General features: G+C 36.0%; 1 protein-coding gene across 9 annotated transcripts in view; it reads left to right on the top strand.

Annotated features, from left to right (window-relative positions):
- The window catches only part of RGS7 (regulator of G protein signaling 7), a 260311-nt gene that overhangs the window by 74345 nt on the left and 165557 nt on the right, over positions 1 to 20409 (top strand). The gene's annotated exons all lie outside the window — the stretch shown is intronic.

The following is a 20409-nucleotide window of genomic DNA, read 5'->3' as shown; positions in this document are numbered from 1 at the left end:
TCCAAAGAAACTGAAAAGCAGATTGGACAATTTATAATCTTGTATGTAAATACTGGTGTCTTCCAGATGGCAATATAATCTGGAAGAAGTTAGATGTATATTATTTATTTGAAATTTGTTTTGGCAAGTGATATTTAATAGTCTTTCACAAAAAGACCATTTTGTGAAGAAAGCATTTTTTTTTTTTGAATAATAAGAATGAACACCTTTAGAATATTAAGATGAGAAAATCAAGTTCTCAGTAGAATTTAAATACTAACTTCCAACATGGCATTTTCTGTTTCTATCACTTAAAATCAATTCTACAGTATTTCATGTGTAGCTTCTGTGTTAATAGACCACATACTGAGTACATGTATTAAGCTTAACACTACTAAATACTAATAATACTAAAACCATAGTATCTGCTACTTTGTAGCGCTGAAGAACAGTAATTGCCCCCTCAACCCTTGAATTGCTGATAGAAATGCAAAGTTACTGTGTCGTTCTAATATTTTGCTTGATATTTGCTAAGACAATTCCGTATGAAAACATGATGGTGTTCTAAATCAGCTAAATTAGAGTGGGTTTAAAATAGTGAAGAAACTGTAGAGATGAAAGAGTAGAGAACAGTATAAATATCTAAAGATTTGTCACAATACTCGGAATACTCCAAATTACATCATCTTTGCTTTGTCGCTGAGATGATGGGATTAGTAGGCAAATCACATTAAATCAAAATGCCTTCAAGGCTTTTTTTCAAAAGTCAAACTAAAATTTCTGATTCAAATAAATAACAGCACCATTTATATTTGTAGATCAGGTTCTGCTCTACTCTGACCTCTGACTAAACACTGTTTCAGTCTTAACTTATAGAATGTCACCCCTGGGGAAACATTGGACCTGAAAAATAGAAGACAGGAAGAAGAGGGATTTTTAAATGGGTACTCTGCTGCTGAGTCCTGTCTTTGGAGAGAAATGGTATTTCTGTGAATGGTTTTCTAGACTGTTTAGTCATGCAAGGGAAAGGAAGGAGCAAAGAGAAGGGGAAAAGGCTAGATATGTGGTTTTGTCTGTTCTGAATGCCTCTGAGTTTTATTATGAGCAGTAGTTTTTACCCTTGGAGCCAGCTGGAACAGGCCTTGTTCAGCACAGGGCAGCCCAGGCCCCACCTCATAGAGGCCCTGCAGCCCCTTTGCTGGCACCAGTGCACCTGGAGCCAATTCACTGGTGATCTTATAGCAGCTAAAAACATCTGTGATTCTTCTAAAAAAAAGCAAACCCACAGTGCTGAAAAAGGAATGGGACATTTCAGTCATAGCAACAAACTGTGGGTTGGAAATCACAGTGGTGGCAGCTGAAGGTGAGAGGTACACTTACTCTCCAGTTTGGCTGCATTTGCTGCACCTGACAAGGCTTCTGTCAGGTTTTGTATCACACATTTGCAGCTGAGTGATACTGAAAGAAACATTTCAGAGTTGAAACAGAGGTCAGAAGAGCGTAGGTCCTCTTGCTGAGAGCTCAGAGAGAATGGAGCTGTGAGTGCTCTGGTGCCTGAGGAGAAGATGGCTCCCGGCTGCTGCAGGCTCTTAGTGACACGGGCACCTCACTCTGTACTCTGAAATGCTGTTCAGAAACTGGGCCGACTTTGGCCTGAGCATCTACAGCAGCCTGCGTTTCTTAATGCACAAGTGCCTACAGTACCAGGTAATTGTTTCTTGACATTGAGATGGATTTATAAAAGGCGACGTAACTTTTCTAGCAGAGCACCAGAGAGAAAAACACTCTCTTCAGCATTTGTAGAATTCATATCTCACTGATTAAATGACCTTGGAAAGCCTTGAAAAGCAAGACTTCTATACCTAGTGTTTTTACTGTCTTATTTGACGGACTGATGACTCAGTTATCTGTCACTCAAACCACAGCATCTTAAACTTTGAAGAAAAAGAGAAGTCCCTAGGAATTACCATGTTTTGTTATGTCTGTTACTAAGAAGGTAGAGATGTTTCCCAGTTGCAATGTTAAAGCAAAGTCTGTTTTCAGTTGTAACTTACTGAAGCTTCATTCTTTGTAATTTTGTAGAACTTGTGTCTAGGCTTGGGTAAAAAGCTGTGACACAGTTGACCCAGTTTGAGATCAGGGCTGAGGTCTTGGACTGAAAGTCTTCTGGTGGTGAGATAGGGACCAAGAAGGTTAGAATTTCAGTTTGGAAAAATGAGCTGTATAGTAAGAGTGTAAAAGTAGATTGAGTATGCATGTAGGGTACTTGCTTGAGAAATTAACACATGAAATTTTTTTCCTTTTCATATCACTTGTTCTTATACACACAACATTGGTTCAAAATCAAGAATTAAGTCTGGATCCTGAAACGCAGAATAAATGGTGAGGAGGGAAAAAAAAGCATTGTTAAACCTGAAATGCAGAATAAATGGTGAGGAGGGAAAAAAAAGCATTGTTAAACCAAAGTATCAGCAGGTAACTATTTTGACCCCTGTTCTACTGTGAAAAATTTAAACAAAACAAACCAACCAAACAATCAAATAACATGCAGGCATAGAAAGGTATTATGAATTATTCCCCTTGAGTGTTGGTTAACCAACTTGGAATGGCTGAAACACACGTGTTGCAGTGCCTGTCTCATATTTTTATGCTGTCAGTATTGGCACCTATAAAGTTTCACACTCCTCCCCTCCTCCAGGATTATTAATGGCACATCATTAATTTTTCAAATACTTTTCTTTTGGATCTTAAATTTAGCACACTTGCTTTTAAATTAGATGTGGCTACTGTTTACATGTGGTAGGGCAATTCATTTCTTTTTTGAAAATGAGTTAGGATTTTATTTTTATTTTTTTTTTATTAAAATAACTTTATTTGGAGCAACTATTATGGCTTGGTAATTTATGACAAAAGCCTGGATTTTTTTCAGAGGGGCTGTTTATGAATATTCTTTTAGAGACCTAGTGAAAAGAAATCATTGTTTATTAAAAATATTCTGAAAGCTTTCCTAACTTTTTATGCTTAGACTTTTGGAAACAACTTTGCAATCTTTTAGGATTCTGCCTTCTCATATTTGTATATACTTTGGGAAGTTTGGAAGGGAGTGCCTTCTCTTTATACTAATTCATCAGAGGAAAGACTTCAGATGGTATTTTAATGCAGCAAGAATTCCTACCACACTGATAGCTTAACAAAGAGCTTAACACACTGACATTTCTTCACTTGCCTCTCAGTGTTTAAAAATGTAGGATATCTATGTATATTGATAAACTACAGTAATGGTAAGTATATAAGAGGAAAATCTCAAAAGTCATTGCTAAATTGCCTACACAATATGGATATGTGCATCATTATAGGGCCTGCTACTATGAGCTCATCTACTCTTTTTCTCATGGGAACCTGGCTCATTCAGAGCATACTAAGTGAAGACTGTGTGGAATAATTGATAGTCATACATGAGTTTAGAAATCAGGATGTATAATATGGCTCCAAAAAGAAATAAATTTGTATGCCATATTTAGAGCAGGTATCTGTTTTTGCTTTAACTAATACTGAAGCAGAGCAGTTATCTTTTCTCAGATTGGAAATTTCATATTCTTTAACAGAAGCAAAGCAATCTCTTCCTGTTTCACTTATGTGTAAGCTGGATTTGAAAGGACTGCCATATTTCCCTTATACTATTACAGTTAGTGTTGCAATGGACATTATAAAATACCTCTGTTATTATTTCATGGTGTACATAAACATATAACAAAACCTTAGTTATGGTGAGTAAACTGTATTGATATAAATTTGAATGTGTATGTAGGTGCCAACAGTTAATTTTCAAATATGTAGTAATAAGACCTTTGAGTATAGATAAGATGACATAGTATTGCCGTTGGCTCACAGTGAAAGTCCTTTTGTCACCCTTTGATTATAACATAATTCCTATTTATTTCTTTTATTTATTTATTTATTTATTTTTGCATAGAAAATGCAAGTGGGCTAATAAAAGACTTGCAACAGTATAAGGGGAGCAGTTGTAGGAATTCCAAGAAGCAGTCGCCTTCGTAAGTTTCTGTTTTTGTAGCTGTAACAAGGTATTCTGTAGTACCATCTGTTCTTCTGAGAGCTTGACATTGAAAGATTTATCAGACATCAGATTACAAATGACACTATGCTTTGGATTTTCTTTAGTAGATTATGAAAGGACTGATATCTAGATATAGCCCACTCTCACTGAATCTGCTCTTACTTTCGAGATTTTTCCTGTAGGTAGGAAATTGAAGATAAAAGCTGATAGCTTTACAACAGAAGAAAAACATGTAAACATGTTCTGGGTCTTTTAGGTGAGTTAGAGGCGTAGAAAAAAAATATTAAAAACAAAAAACAGAATTACAAACAGAAGCAAAATAATATTTCTGGTCTTGTTTCTGCTGCTGGTTTCTCTTGCTGTCATCAAATAACTAGCTTGGATAGAATCAATAGTTTAAATGCATTAGATGCTAGCACTATGTACAGTGTCTATCTGTTGAGGACACAGTATTGAATAGAAACACAAGGTTTTCCCCCTTTTCCCCAAAATCGTCAAAGAGAGTTTGCAACAGTCAAGGTTTTCAGTATGAAAATTTCTTCACAGAACTTCTTGTCTTACTTGTAAAATGTGTACAGCATTTTACTCTTGATGTGGAGACACTGTATTGCTATATAAAAGTTGCAAATGACCATTGTCATATTAACTGATTGAGACTGGTTGAAGTTCAGAATTCCATGATGCAATTTTACCATTCCAAACCAAAACTAAACTTGAAAGAAAAAACTGTTCTCTCCCATCTCTGTAACTCTGAATTAAATTAAGGGAAACATATATTGCTATTTTTTAAGGTATATAAATTATTTAATATTTTATATTTATATTGGAGAGTGGTTATTTACTTTAGATACAATATAATTCAAAATTAAAAATATTATAATAGGGGTTTAAAAACCAAACAAGAATGAACCCATTTTCAGTGGAAGGAACAGAAAAGGGGAAATGAGTAGTAGCAGTAGGTTCTTAGATCTACATGTATACAGGCATTAGTTTTCATTCAGATCTGTGTTTATGAAAAATCATTGCCTAGTAACTGGAGGGTGATTTTAAAGGTGGGCTTCTTTGATAGTATGCATGATGCATATCTATCTGATGCTAGAAAAATCTCTAATTATACATTTTGTTAAACTGTTTTGTGAGCTCATCGTTAAAATACTGCATGCTTCTACTATTTTAACCTTTTGATAAGGTCTCCACTCTTAATATTACTCTTCTGTAATTGAGCACAAACTATCTGAAGGTGTTTTGATTATATTATTTACAGTTTTGGTGAAATGTACTAAATGCATGATTTTTCATCCAACAGTACCAACAGTCTCCTTGTCCTTTCTGCTCCTCTTTCTTTTAAAGTTAGTCCCTTTAATAATCTGGATAGAAGAAGCTGGTGGCATGGTTCAGTTGTGGAAGAAGTGAGTGGCAGAAAGCCACTCAAGCATTTATGAAGCGGTCTGATTAATGGGTTGCTGAAGGAAGTGGTGGAGTCACCATCCCTCCTTATGTACAACATCCACACTGTCCTTCATGAAGGGGCATCACTGTATGTAGCAGTTTGGGTCTCATTCTGGTTGTCCTATTTGGTACTATTTGGTTTTATGGTATTTTCTGAGTGTGTCTCTCAAGTATGTCTTAATTTTTATTTCAGTCCCCTGAAAACTTTTAGTGTTAGGAAGAACTAAACTTATGCTTTCTTTCTGGAATCCAAATGGCTACTAGCAGATATTTAGAGAAAGTGTGCAAGAGACAGGACAAAATAAAGTAATCCTTCCTCAGTGGATCTTGTTCAGGTTGTCTGTGCTATTTTATTATTATTTCTTTAATTTTTTTTTTTTTTAGTTTTATCAGGGGAATAAAAAGAGCCTTATGTTAATCAAATAAAACTCTAAAACTTGTTATTTTAATCAGGCACGTTTTTCCTCTCATTCTGAAGCAGTACATTGCAAGAACTCCACAGTGTTCATTATCTGTATTATCTGTCAATAATAGCGTTCTTTTTCCAGACACCTAAAAGAAACTGCAGAAATCAATCTACATAACTTGACTACAAAATCATAAATAATTGAGCTGGAATAGTGCTCAACCATCTGTCTACTGAATTAGATTACTGGATTCCAAGATGGTGCTTTGAAGTTACTTATGTATAGTTTACAAACGATTCATTGCCGTGGATCAGAGGATGTCAGTTGCAGGGTATCCTTGAGCATGGGGGGAGACTTGCTATGTCTGAGAGCCTGGCAGGATTATGATCTGAATTCTGAATGGCAGAGCTGAGTTGTATTTTCTGTTACTTTGGCTTTAAAACACTGGGATCTTGGCTAGGTTCAGGGATGTATACCAGCAGCTAGAAGGCAAATAGTTCAATGAGAGTATAATAAAAAACAATAAAAAGGAGAATAACTTATGTCTGAGAAGGAAAAGCAAAGACGAAGAAAAAAATTACCAAAGTTGATGCTCAGGACAGATTATGGCACGCTTTTGGTTAGACATTATTATAAATGGTATTAGGGTTTGATGGTATTAGGCAAGACAGGATCTAGCATGCAGCTAATAAATGAAAGATGTGAAATGAAATAAATAAAAAAAAAAAGCTTGCAAGGACTGCTATATAGTATGTCAAGAATTGAACCTCATTTGACTTCCTAACAGAGCAATCATTTCTGTACTGCTATGATTCTTATGTATTGCTTGGTTAATTTGCCCTTAATAGATTAACAGTTGTCTATAAACCCAAATGAAATTAAAAAATAAATAAATAAAAAAAAGTGCATGCTATTAAGGGAGGGGCTCTGAAGCCCCTTTTCTATGTAGGAAAGAACTTATGAATTATTTAAGCCTTTAAATGCCATGGGAATAATACCTTATTAAGACTGAATTAAAAGCAAATTCTGTGATAACATGTGTTGCAGTATAAGCAAACAATTTCTGAGTGGGTTTTATTTCATTCTTTACCATGTTATTTAACAATGTCAGCTTTTCATATAGCTTACCTAATGTGCTGAAGAATAAGCCTCAAAATAAGAGGTATAAGCTTTTCAGCTGTTAGTCTACAAGCACAATATATGGAGAGAAAGCCATTATCCAGCTAAAATCAAATTTGGAGATTCAAGACCGAGGCAAATGGCAGAAAACTTTAATAGCAGTTACTTAAGGATTTTACAAGGGAGTTTCACCATCTTACAACTTTAAACAAATAACAGCAAAGGAATTCTTAGAGAGTGGACTCAAGGTAAACAAGTACAAATGTTGGTGGAGTTCATATAAAGCATCATTGTGCATTTTATGGATGAACTATTTCTTATAGGGCATAATTTTGTCCCTCAAATACTGTTTTGCAAATAGACTTTCAACATGGGATATCACTGAGGAGTTGATATCTTAAAAAAAATAAAAAATGAGAGAGGGAGGGAGAAATAGAGAAATGGAAAATAAGTACAGGAGAATAACATCAAGTTCTGGGATCTGCTTCAAGAGGAGCAATAAGGCAGACCAAATATTTCAAACTATGCCTTTGACATATATGTAATAATGCTTGATTGTCAACTAGAAAATAATTTCCCTTTAATGAGAATATTCTTTATGTGCAATTTATTTCTCTTGCTCTGTTGTAATGATCTGGTCTCCAGATACTATAGGATATATGGCTTCAACAGGAACTGAGTGATAGCCATGGGCAGCTGAATCATCACACTTATCAGTATCTTATTTTCATTACAGCTGAAATTATCTTCATTAATCCTGATAAGTGGTTTAAAGGATTTAATCATAGCAACACTGCAAAGAAAAATCACAAAATATTGCACTGTAATTTTGTACCTTTGCCCACAAATCCATGATCCTATTCGTGATTAAACTACTGAACATTTGGTGGCCTGGGGCTCTTTATTCCTGAATTTGGGGTAGCAGTTAGAATCAATTCCAAATGGAGTCCTTATGGAGTCCTTTCTTTTTTTTTTTTTTTTTTTTTTTTTCCTTTTTCTTTTTTTTTTTTCTTTTCTTTTATTTTACATTTGTGTTAATGTCTTGGGAGAAGACCTTTAAGAAGACCTTTTGACACTTCAGCTATTGAGATTGATGTTGAATATACCTCTTGTCCAGTTAGGAATGAAAGAATGATGAGAAATATAAATGGTGGACACAGTGTCTACTTTTTTTTTTTTTTTAATTATTATCCTTGCCTTTTGATTTCTGGCAGAACGTTTTAGAATTTTAGTTCATTGTCCCCATCTTTGAAGTGAATGTGCCCTGGACTAACAGTTACAAATTGCTTCAACGTACAGCGTAAGATAATGGAAACAACTATTGGCGCCACAAAAAGGAAAGGTGGTTGATTTATTTGTAGTCTGTCCTTCTGAGCTGTGGGTTAAATTTATTGCTCTTCTGTGTTTATTTCATGATATTTGGCAAGTCATTAATAGCACAGCTAGCACAGCTCTGTGAATGTGAGTTGTGTCTGAGCAGCCTGGAGGCTCTGCACTGAGCAGACCTAATCATGTGATGGAAAAGCTGAGAGTCTAGCTGTATCATGCTCATGTGGCTAACTGGCTTCTAGCTGGTGCAGAGCACAGGCATGGCCTGTCTGGATTTGCAGGTATGCATAGAGACATGCTCTCTTTTCAGTGGCCTATATGTGAAATGATTATATCATTTTTCCATAAAAGGATACCGTGAGGAATGAGAAAGTCCATGTTATGAGATAATCAGGTATTTCTTACATTTGTCCTGAAAACACAAGAAACAGTATCAGGATTAAACAATATGACTGAAGCATATCTTTTTTTAAACCCAAGGAATGGAGAGGGAGTATCTTTGCTGTCAGGCTGACAGTGCTTCTCAAAATGCTGTCCCATTCATATGTTCTCTCACTTCTTCAGCTTTAAACTTGAAATGAAATATACATGAACTTTGAATCAAAGAGGCTGACGGGAAGGGAAACTTTTATTTTCTTGGAGAAACTTTTTCCCTCAGGAACAAATCCAAACTGATCAGTGATAGAATGAGCACAAAGTCAGCAGTAAAAAAATAAATGCATCAGTGCACTGATGAAACCCATTGTGTAGCTAAGACATCAATGCATGAAATAAAATAGTCTGAACAGATCTTTTCAGGTATTATCTGACTGGCTTTTATCTTTCAATCAGATTCCCCTTTTATACTGCTGCTAATTATTATTATTATTTTTAACTTTTATCACTGTACTTGAGTTTTGGGACTACATAGATTATGGAACCATGGTATAATACAATGGTTTGGATCACAAGGGACCTTAGAGATCATCTAATCCTACCCCCACCCCCCACTCCTCCTGCCATGGGCAGGGACACCTCCTACCGGACCATGTTGCCTAAAGCCCAGTCCAGCCTGGTCTTGAACATTTTCAGGGATGGGGGCATCCACAGGTTCTCTGTGCAACCTGTTCCAGTGCCTCACCACCCTCTGACCACCCTCTGACCTACTGTCTTTTAGTTTGAAGCCATTACTCCTCATCCTATAACTACACTCCCTGATAAAGAGTCTGGGTTCATTATTGGCTTTTTATTGGCTTTTTTTTTTTTTTTTTTTCCTGCTTATTTGGGCTGAGAAAATAATATTGCTACTAGAAAGACCTTTTCTTTCTGTCAAAACATTTTAAAATTCTCATTAAATAAGAATTTTAAAAAAGCCTGTGCACAGTGTCCAAACAAGTTTCATACCTTTTATTTGTGCATGAAATATTTTCTTGCTGATTACACTAACAGAACAATCTGAATAAATTTTCCATTCTGTGCATTAAAATATAATCAAAGTCATTCATTAATTGCTGAAACGCTTTCATCTCTTAGTTGCTTGAAAACCTTCATTTTTGTCAACAGGGAAACCAAGCAGCTAAATGCTGAGCACCTTTATCATCTCAGAGAGACTGAAAGATGAAGGCACTTACCATTTTGCGGAATTTGGAGCCCACCTTTCATGAAAGCTTTTATCCAGAGAGGAGTAAGCTTCTCTTCAGGCATTTTTGATCCCTTCGCTCTCATTTTCTTGCCATTCCTTGGTATCTGCAGATATTTCATTCAGAAGTACCTGCTAGCAAAAAAGGGAATTGTATGTGATGTTTTAGAGTGTCATTCAGGTTCTTGAACTATCAAAAAAGGTTCAATGACAAAGCTGGTTTCTATACAATATCTTTCTACTGCCATATATAATGACTATAATAAATGAGGGAGTTGAAATTTCTCAATTTTCTGTTATGCATTTTTTGTGAACAAAATAAAAATGAATGAGATAAAAACAGCAGTAAAACAGAATTTTTACATGTAGCATTGTATCCTAGATTGCTTATGTATCTTCATGCTTTAGATGACAATAGATTATTATTCAGTAGTAGCCTAACCAAATGCCTGCTGAAATCACAGAACACTTGAGGCTGGAAGGAACCTCTGGAGATCTAGTTTAACCCCACTGCTCAAAGCAATGTTGAAGTTGAGTTAACTTGAGCTGGCTACTCATGGTCATGCAAGAATGGGTTTTGAATGTATCCAAGGATGGAGAATCTACAAGCTCCATGTTCCAGTGCTCAGTGACAATAAAGGGGGGAAAAAAAAAGTCTTCTAAAAAAAAGTGTTTTTGTTTTTTTTTTTTTTTTTTTTTCTGGGACTCCTTCCTGGTACCAACTGAGGCAAATAAAGCATTGAGAATCTTGGGTACTTGGGTCTTTTGCCACAAGGTCCCTTCCTCTTTCATCAGCAGGCTCATTTTTTTTCCTACTCTTTTTGTGCTGAAATACCTGTAGAAGCCCTTGTTGCCCTTCACATTCCTTACCAGATTCAATTCCATATAAACTTACTAACACAATCCATACCTGCATGCTTGGATGTATGCTCTATATTCTTCCCGTGTGACCCGACTCTTCTTCTACCTCTTGTATGCAGCCAAGGCTGCCCTCAACCTTAACAACCCAGACCAGTTTCCCACTGAGGAGATGTGGGGTCCAGCAAAGCATTTTCCCTCTTCAGGCATCTTTGTCAGGAAGTTACCAGTGTGCTCCAGAACCTCCTGGACTGCTTTCAGCCTCCCCTTCCTAAAGAGCCTATATCCATCCATAGCAGCACTCCTGCTGCATGAGCTATCACACCTGGTCTCATTCATCGTAATGAGATCATAGCCCTGCAAGTGCAAGCAGATCTCTGATTCCTCCTGCTTGTTTCCTTTGCTGCATGGTGCCTTGGCATACAGGCACTTCAGAAAGGCATTCAGTTGTGCTGATTTCCCAGGTTACATGAGTCCTTCCCCACAATGCTGTCCTGTGGACACGTCTTTATTTATGTGCATACACTTGGGATAGGCTCCTTTTATTCCTGTTTGGTTGATTATGAGATCTCTTGTGGCTACAGCACCCCATATCTTCTGTCAGTCTGGTGTACCACCTCATTTGGTTTTAGATCATTTTCTCTCTCAACTGTTGGTCCCAGTTTAAAGCAAAGATGATTTTTTCCCATGTTGTCGGAAAAAAATATAAAAGAATGGTATTATCTGTGTCTGTAAAAAGTATGAACAGATTTTCCACTAAAATGTGTTTTTTTTTTTTTTTTTTTTTTTTAAGAAATATTTTCAGTTTTAGTAGTTTAAAATTGAATTATTTGATAAAGATTAAAATAAGATACATTTTGATAAGAAGTAGTGTTATTTAAAATAGTTTTGTATATCAGCTAATCTGATTAGTAGAGATTTTGCTGGGAAGGTTGGCAAAAAGATAAGAATATGGAAAAATTACAGGAAACAAATATTAAAAAATATTTTGTCCATGTGAATGTCTATGTGCTAGCATACACAACTCTGTAGGTTGCTTTGAATGAAAAAAAAAAAAGGAAACTCTTTTTTGGTTCACTTTGTTATGATTTAAATTCAGCATAAAGCCACAACTTCATTTTCTTCATTTTCTTACTTTCTTCCTGTTGAAATGTTTTCAGTTGTGTACACATATATATATTTATAAACACTCTTCATACATATCCTAATTGAGGCATTAAATGGTTATCAAGGGTCTCAGAAAAAAACTGTCAGTCTCACCCTGCCATCCTATTTGCAGTGAAGTTTTGAAGACACCAAGGCAGAGGAAGCATGGCTTGAATTTGAGTAATGCATTTAAAGGAAGTATAATTTTTGGGTAGACCTGTGCGGTGTCAAGAGTTGGACTTGATGATCCTTAAGGGTCCCTTCTAACTCAGGATATTCTATGATTCTATGATAATGTTGATTACATGTCTTTTTAAACTGTTACTGAGGTTCTTTCAACAGCAGTGTTGTGCTCTTCACCCAATACAACTGGCATATACTTCAATTAAATTTTAAAGTCTCTGATGTGTTGCAAAAGCTCAAATATCCATCAATTTTTATTTAGCTAAATTGAAGTTGTGAGTCTCACAACCTATTTATGTAAACATTTATTTATTTGTCTTAAACTTTTTGCCTAACTAATACAGTTTAATTTGTTCTCCATAGCTCACGTGTCATGAGAAATATTAATTCTCCTGTGTGCTCTTTTTCTGCCTTTCATATCTTTCACATCACCATTTGGTCATCACTGTTCTGAATTTTTGAGTCCAGATATTTAATCACTTCCTGTGTAAAGTCTATTCCATTCCTCTTTCTCATTCTTGCCCACTCTTCACTTTTTTTTCAGCACACTTCTAGCCATAAATATTAATTCTTATTGTCTTCAGTGTATTCAGAAGAAAGAAAGTTACTGTTCATTATAATTTGCCTTGTAACAGTTAAATTTAAGAAACCAGAGAAACTGAATGTTTTATGTGCTGTCCAGTTTTTAGTCCATGTAACAAAACTGGTGTGAATCTTTTGAATCTCTAAGACTTGCTATGTGTTTGAAGTTCTAAAGTAAATTTAAAGTTGAGCACCTATTAATTATGTTAATGTGAATTTTAGTTGTGGAGTCAGGTATTTGACAACTCCTTAAATGTTGCCTATATGAGTGGTGCAGAGGGACGAAGGGAGGACCATCCCTGTGCTGGACAGAGGGGTCTCAGCCCTGCATTACAATTTTTAAAAATGTGCCCAGGAGGAGCATTATGGTTTAGATGTCGTGCACTTATTTAGACTTGACATATTGTTCAAAGAATCTCACGTTCTCCTGTGGTGAATTCAGGGAAACAATATGTATTTTTGAAAATTTTACCCTTTTTACCATTTTATCATTTAGCTCACTCAAACCTCTCTGTGCTTCATCTAAAGCTTATTTAATCAGCTGTAGAAATACTAGCCATGCAAACAATAAATAGGATTGCTTAGTTGGTAAATACCTTGAAATACTATGTTATTATTTATCCTTATTTATTTGCTTTTTTAAAGCAGCATAGTGAGATGATGGTAAGAACAAGATATTTTGATTTATGGTTTTCTGACATAGTTTCTGTAGTGGATAATTAATAGGAAGTGACAAAGCCATGGTAACAACCTAATTGGGCTGTTAGGTAGTTGTTAGTTTCGAATAAAAACAAGATGGAGAATGAGTTTGAAGGTAGGAAGTTTGCATCTCAAAACTTTACCTTTTTCATATTTGTATGTTGTAGCCTAAGTGCAATGGTTCACAGTTCACAGTCAAACTATTGACTAGTTTTCTGTTGAATTGGTGCTCATATTCACTTCACTGAATGGTCATCTGGGGACTTGTAAATGTATAGCTTGAGAAAACAGGAATTACACAAAAAACAGAAATTTGAAATTTGGTTATGGCAGCTTTACTGCTCCAAAAAATAAATAAATAAATAAAACACTCAGAAACCGTTGTTTGTATCCCAATGTCATATGCACAAATATTGCTTTCACCTTCAGAATCTGTTGGTTGATTCAAAATAACTCTCTGTGCTGTGAGAAGGTTGCATTTTGTCCGCAGGAAAAGAAAAAAAAAAAAAAGAGAGAGCTGGAAAAACAAGCAGAACCTCCATAGTAACACAGTGGTAGTTCTTTTATTTGCCCACTTATATTTGATCATATTTCATATTTAACTGATGCATTTATCACAATGTTCTAGTAATTTATTGATCCACTGGATGAAACCATTGTGATTGAAATTAACGATGTCCAGAAATTTGCTTTTCTTCATCCCAGTAATTTCTTCTGGTTTGATCCAAACTTACAATTTTGTTTCCACAAAAAAAATAAAATAAAAAAGGCTACATTCACAGAATGGGTACCTTTTTTAGCCAACTTTGGGGTAAAAGAAAAGCAAAATGATAGTGAAAAATCTCTACTGAAAAGCTGCCCTACCACACAAAACCTATGCTAGTTGGTGCTAGTGTGCTTTTGAATTGTTTTCTTGATGTTCTCCTACCAGCTGTATGTGCTTCTAAATACCCCAATGTGAGGGTCTGAGAAGGCTTTGGTGCCAGTCTTCCTTTCTGATTAATAAAGTGTTTCATATGTGGCACAAACATGAGTAAACAACGCCTCAGGGCAGACCTGGTGAATGGAACACTCACCTGATAGCTCGTGGTATTGGAAAAGTTGTATAAATTGGACAGGTTTCTGCATTTTAGGATTAATTCCTAAGCACTAGCTCTCCAAGGGCATTACTTTCTCTCTAGTTTCATAAAGGTAGCTCTTCATTTCCACTGTCTATTTTCTTTATGTTTTGATTTTTGATTTTACTTCAGTGATTTGTTTAGTAGCCAAAACATAAAAAAAAAAAAAAAAAAAAAAGTAATTTAGCTGCAATTGTTCTGACTGTATATCAGCAGTTTGACTGCTTTCAGTTTCTATTACTCCACCTCTGCTTTTTCTCCCTTTCACTGTTCCTATTTTATTTTATTTTGTTTTATTGGTGACCTCTTGTAGCAATTTCCTATTATATTTGGGGAAGAAGAATCATTTGGGAGATTATATATATAAAAATATATTATAGTGGATAACTGAGGGAAAACCAACAAGCTAGATCTTATTAAGATTTTATTGCATACCAAAAAGTTTGCTAGTATTTTAGCCCAGCGAATAGAAGAAGTGAAAAGAAAAAAAGTGATGAAGAACCATACTGTTGTCAGCTGTCCTCAACTCTCTAAAGTGTTTGTTAAGCATGTGGGACTACTTACAGCATTTACTTGTTAGAAAAAATACTAAAAGGCAGTCATTTGAAATTTTAATATTGATTAGAAATCACACTGTTGATCCAAGTCTTTAAAACTCGTAATTCTCAGCTGTAGTTGGAAGAAATGTTTTCCATCCTGGAGACGGGAAAAAAACATTACTATTTGTGGGAGAGGGATGAGGTGAGGGGAGGAAAGTGGAGGTTTATTGCCAATTCTTGGTAACCTGAAGATAAATAACAGAACCCAGAATGTAATTAAGCTTGAACATTCCATGCATGCTAAGTACTCACGTTATTTTAAAATTATTGCGAAATAAGATATTCATATAAATGCATGACTGCTCAGCTATGAAAGGCAATAAAATAGAGCTTGAACAAAAAAATTGTTTAAATTTATAAATGAGATAATTTCTGTTTCCATTTCTCTTCACTGCTACATGACAATATATGGCATAAATATGGAGATACATGAGATACCCCAGAAAAACAGGAAACTCCTACTTCAAACTGAATTTGAAACCTAAGGAGAATGCAGTCTAGATGGTTTACCTACATGTCTGTGGTATCAACACTGTGTAGCCCTGAATGCTGTGCATGCCTAGTGTGCTGCTTGGCTGCTGCTGATCCTGCAGCAGGTACTCTGCTGCAGGCATTCTGCTGGTAACATATTTAACGTGTTTTATTTTTGAGACCTACTGTCACCCTACTATTACACAGTCTGGAATTGTCAGGACATTAGATTTGGATTTATTAGAAATTAATCATAGTTCTCTGAACAAAATGTAGCCTTAGAGGGAAAAAAAAAACTGACCAAACAACAACAACAACAACAAAAACTTGCAGACAAATAACATGAAAAAAAAAGATATTTTAACTGCAGAGATTCCATTTTTAAATATAATTGCATTTCAGAATGTTGTTTGAATAGCATCACCTCAAAATTACAAGAAATTGTAGTTTTAATGTAAGAAGAAATGACATTTTAAATGCACTTAATCTTTATTTTTAAGTCAATAATGAACATGAAATCTTTTAAAATATTTTTTTAAAGCAATACAGATCTGCAGGAAAATGCAAGAATTTTTCAGAAATGTCAGTGTTTTCCAAAATTTCTTGTATGATCTTATAAGCTTTTTGGGAAAAATGAGCCCAAGGACAGTCTTTAGCTCTTTTCAAGTTTTAATTTTACCTTAATTTCATTTGAGTATCTGTCCTGTTCTATTTGCAATTTTTCATCTGCAATAGTTAACCATTCTTTTGTCCCCTTCAATAATCTGTGCCCTTTTAAGTTTTCCTGCATCCCTATTTAGATGTATGTTTCTTCTATGCCTTTACTGATTACACTTAGCCTATTTCATTACTGCTTCTTGTTTCAGTGCTGCTACTTGAAAGTGCCTCCCCATATCTATAGCAGCTGTTCAGTAAAACATCAAATCTCACTGTTGTTAAATATTGAATGTTAATTTCTCTAATCAGTTAAGTATCTACCTGATTGTACCTACAAAAAAAAAAAACAAAAACAAAAACATGGTTTTTGAAGGCAGGGATTCTTTATGCATTTCTTTATACTTTATGTCACTGATGATGTGCATTCAGTATTGGAATGTAACTTGATAATGGTGTATTGGCTAGTGTTTAACAGCATTGCTGTACTTTACCAGCACAATGAATAATTTGCTTTGGAAAATTTGGGGATGGAAGGTGGAGGGGTGTCTCCAGAATTACTGGTTTGGGGAAAATGGTATTTGTTAGTAACATATGCTGGGAATTATCACACATTCTTCTTCCTCCTGGCATCTGGTTTAACTTTTTAGTTTCTGCTTCTCCAAGGGCTGTCAAAGGACGTGCAGTGTGCTACCCTTGAATGGTTACTTGGAAATTAATTTTATAATTGTAGAATCACAGAATGGTTTGGGTTGGAAAGAACTTTGAGATCACCTGGTTCCAACCTCCCTGCGATGAGCAGGGACACCTCCCACCAGACCAGGTTGCCCAAAGATCTATCCAGCCTGGCCTTGAACACCTCCAGGGATGGGACATCCACAGCTTCTCTAGGCAACCTGAGAACTGCCTCACCACCCTCAAAGTGAAGAATTTCTTCATTATATCTAATCTAAACCTACCTTCTTTTAGTTTAAATTCATCACCCCTTGTCCTATCCCTACACCCCCTGACAAAGAGTCTACAAGGAGCGGCTGAGGGAGCTGGGCTTATTCAGCCTGGAGAAAAGGAGGCTCAGGGGTGACCTTATCGCTCTCTACGGGTACCTTAAAGGAGGCTGTAGTGTGGTGGGGGTTGGTCTATTTTCCCACGTGCCTGGTGACAGGATGAGGGGGAATGGGCTTAAGTTGCGCCAGGGGAATTTTAGGTTGGATCTTAGGAAGAACTTCTTTACCGAAAGGGTTGTTAGGCTGCCCAGGGAAGTGGTGGAATCACCATCCCTGGGTGTCTTTAAAAGACGTTTAGATGTAGAGCTTAGGGATATGGTTTAGTGGGGACTGTTAGTGTTAGGTCGGAGGTTGGACTCAATGATCTTGAGGTCTCTTCCAACCTAGAAATTCTGTGATTCTGTGATTCCTGTGCTGGGGCCTGAGAGCTGCATGCAGTGCTTCAGGTGGGGTTTCATGACATCAGAGCAGAGGGGGAGAATCCCCTCCCTCACCCTGCTGGCCATGCTGCTTTTGACGCAGCATGCATGTGAAAAACGGTGCTGTTGTTTCTTTAAAATAAATGAAGCCAAGGCAATTGATATAACATGATGTCCTCATATCTTGACTGCCTATGATAGATAATAACATTCAGCAGTTATTGCATTTAATGATATTGTTATGACTTTCACCCATTTATACTAAGTTAAAAATCACTGCTGTGCTCTGTACAATCTCAGCAGATTTACTCTAAATTTCCAGAGTCTGCAGTCTATTTTTAGGTCTCCAGATTTTATGTTGTCTGAACTTGAAAAAAAAGTTCTTATGAGAAAAAAATATATAAAAAATCTAGGTAATAGTAAAAGCATGATGGTCAGTATATGGTGGAAACTGCTTCAGAACAAGAAATGCTTGAAATATAATGGCTGTGTTTGCTGGAATTTGTCATTTTTTCATAATAAAATCAGATGTGGAATCTTGACAAAGTGGTACTCCATTTTAGAAGGCTCCTGTAGATACCACTTTTAGAGCTCATCCCCAAAGGGTGTGTGTGTGTGTGTGTGTGTGTGTGTGTGTATACATATATAAAAAATTAAATAAATATTTACTTTTCAAGAAGCAGCATTTTAACTAGGTTTCAAATATAGAGTACTGTTACCTGACCTGTCTGGTAAGGATTTTGGGGAGGTGTTGCTGAAAGATACATGAAAGTGAGTGTTTTGCAGTTACGCCAGGGGAGTTTTAGGTTGGATGTTAGGAAGAATTTCTTTACTGAAAGGGTTGTTAGGCACTGGAACGGGCTGCCCAGGGAGGTGGTGGAGTCACCATCCCTGGAAGTCTTCAAAAGACGTTTAGATGTAGAGCTTAGGGATATGGTTTAGTGGGGACTGTTAGTGTTAGGTCAGAGGTTGGACTTGATGATCTTGAGGTCTCTTCCAACCTAGAAATTCTGTGATTCTGTGATTTTTATAGCTGCCATTTTCCGTACTAGATCTTGAAGATTTTAGCTTAATTATTTAAGTAGGAAATACCAAGAAATAAATTCTGCTAAGAGCATAAATGATGACCATAAGATAAAATGCAAATCTACACTGAATGGGATTGCATTTTTAAGTGCTGAAAGAAATTAAAAAATACGGAAGACAGATCTTTCCCTTTTCCTCCTCACTGCATCCCCTTTCAGTTTTCTTGAACGCATAAAATAATGTTTCAAAGCCATTTAAAGCTGTTTCACTGTATGAGTTCATCACGTTTTCTTGACACACAATGTCATACAGCTAGATGTGGTAAAATAAAGAAGGAACAAAGAGGCATACATAAATAAGCATGTCTCTAAACATGCTTTTTCAGAACAATGAAATTCTCAGTCATGGTAAGTAAAACATTCAAAACATCTAACATGCAAGGTGTTAGTTGTCAGTTGGAACCATACAGAAATGACTTGATGTCATGGACTTGTAGATGGGATTCAGCTTCTTCAGTTTCTATTACGGGACTTAATAAATAGTTCATCTTTTGGTAGGAAAAGAGGAGGTGTCAGTACCTCTGACAGTCAGGAGGTACTTAACATTTAGAAACCTCTTTCCGTGAGATGTGAGGATTTGTTCCCCAAATATCAAAGTCAATGCCTCTGCTGTTGGCTTTGATTCATGCCTATGGTGATAAGAGAGATAATGTGAAAGAGCATGACTCTGAAGCTCTCTGGAACTGAAATAAATTCTAGTCTGTTAAAAATCTGAATACTTTAATTTTATCTAGCTTCACAATGCCCCAACACATCAAAATTGTCTGAAGAACCTGAGAGACAAGAGGTGACTCACAAGAGGCCTCTTAGTTAAAGTGAAGAAGAAAATCAAGGATTCCCAAATCCTGGTCAAGTGCTTCATCTGCTAAATGAAATTGTTTGCTATATTTCCAAGTTCTGGTGGGATCTTGTCACTGTTGATGTCTTTAGGTTTTTGACTTTTTTTCTTTCATGTTTGAAACAGAATCATATTGTACTATTTTTATACATTTCATCTGCAGCCCCTTAATTTTGCCTGAGTAAAACTAGGTGTGCAGTGTATTTACTGTGTTCATCCAGAAGTAGGAATCTGCATTGTTTTTTGCTTGCAGACTACCTCTAATTATTATGTTTTAATTTATTAGTATAGCTTTCTCTGGTAGGGTAGTTATTCTGTGTAGGGACATATAGTTTTTCCAGTAAATATCCCATTTCTTCTAGCAGTTATTCATCTCTAATTTATTTGGAGTGTGAGATAGGTCCTGATGAATGTTCCCATGCACTGGTTCAGAACGATCTGAAGTAGAGTAGGGATTATGTTGTTAACCCTATTACATTTCATACTTTAAACTGGTAAAACAGTTAAACTGGTGATGGAGAAAATGTACTGTAAAAACATTTGGGATTTGTTGAGTAAGACAGGATGTTACTAAGCTTCTCTGTTTTGAGGGTGATCTTATCTGAAACATGGGTCCCAAAGTTTCTAAGACCCACATTCAAGCTACTGGTTTGATCCAACTGGATTTAGTAGAGACTCCCACTCAGTCCAGTTTCATTTGTATTGTGATGACATTCCCACTCCGGTGGAGGCAAGCCACAGAAATGTTTTTATAGGCAGATTATTTATCCTGAGGTC

The sequence above is a fragment of the Anas platyrhynchos genome, chromosome 3 (assembly GCF_047663525.1).
Source record: "Anas platyrhynchos isolate ZD024472 breed Pekin duck chromosome 3, IASCAAS_PekinDuck_T2T, whole genome shotgun sequence".
NCBI lineage: Eukaryota > Metazoa > Chordata > Aves > Anseriformes > Anatidae > Anas > Anas platyrhynchos.
Note: the sequence above shows the minus strand (reverse complement) of the source record. Positions and strands in the feature narration are given on the sequence as shown.